This window comes from Limulus polyphemus, unplaced genomic scaffold (genome assembly GCF_000517525.1).
Source record: "Limulus polyphemus unplaced genomic scaffold, Limulus_polyphemus-2.1.2 Scaffold3873, whole genome shotgun sequence".
NCBI classification, from domain to species: Eukaryota; Metazoa; Arthropoda; class Merostomata; order Xiphosura; family Limulidae; genus Limulus; species Limulus polyphemus.
In genome coordinates, this window is record NW_013669483.1 from 107,951 (window position 1) to 109,034 (window position 1,084).

The window sequence follows — 1,084 nt, forward strand, 5'->3', positions numbered from 1 at the left end:
AACAATCGAAACCGATGAAGACTCGAGCTCTCTGATCAGTGAACAGTCGAAACCGATGAAGACTCGAGCTCTCTGATCAGTGAACAGTCGAAACCGGTGAAGACTTAAGCTCTCTGAGCAGTGAACAGTCGAAACTGGTAAAGACTTAAGCTCTCTGAGCAGTGAACAGTCGAAACCGGTGAAGACTCAAGCTCTCTGAGCAGTGAACAGTCGAAACCGGTGAAGACTTAAGCTCTCAGAGCAGTGAACAGTCGAAACCGGTGAAGACTTAAGCTCTCTGAGCAATGAACAGTTGAAACTGGTGAAGACTTAAGCTCTCTGAGCAGTGAACAGTCGAAACCGGTGAAGACTTAAGCTCTCTGAGCAGTGAACAGTCGAAACCGGTGGAACTGATGAAACTAATTTTTATAAGTATAAATTTAAGAAAAGTATGTTTAATTATTTATACTCATTACCAGGTTGATTTTTAGTTTCAATCTAAGTAGACACTTTGCTTTAATCAGAAGCTAGTTTATATTAATTCACGGTGGATAACTTAAAACTGGTCTAGACTGTAACATTTTCCCGGTGGTCAGTCTGGGATTTGCCTACAACTGACGACATCGGACAACGAGCAGTTCGAAACGTCGTCAGTATTAAAAACTCCCAGATCGTTTCTGTCCATAAAATTTGTTTTTTTTATATACGATATTGAACGTTGTTGTTCTCGAAACACCTCACCTGCCACCTGGTGTGTTAACTGTGGCCTTGGTGTGCTCATAAAACTTTGTCTCGAATATTTGCATGACTATCTTACCTTTTTTTTTTTAAGATAAGACTTTAAACGTGTGACAAAATTATTTAATGTCGGCTTTCTTGTTAACTCGCATTTCAGTGTTTGGATCACTTTAGTGTAAAACGGTTCGTTCTTATGATTATGTCTCTAGCTTCGTATTATGGTCTGGTCTCTCGGTGGACAATGGTAAGTCTACGGACTTGCAACGCTAAAATCCAGGTTTCGAGTCCCCGCTGTGGAAACAGCAGATAGCCCAACGTGGCTTTGCTCATCCCTCCGGTGCCCGGCATGGCCAGGTGGATAAGGCGC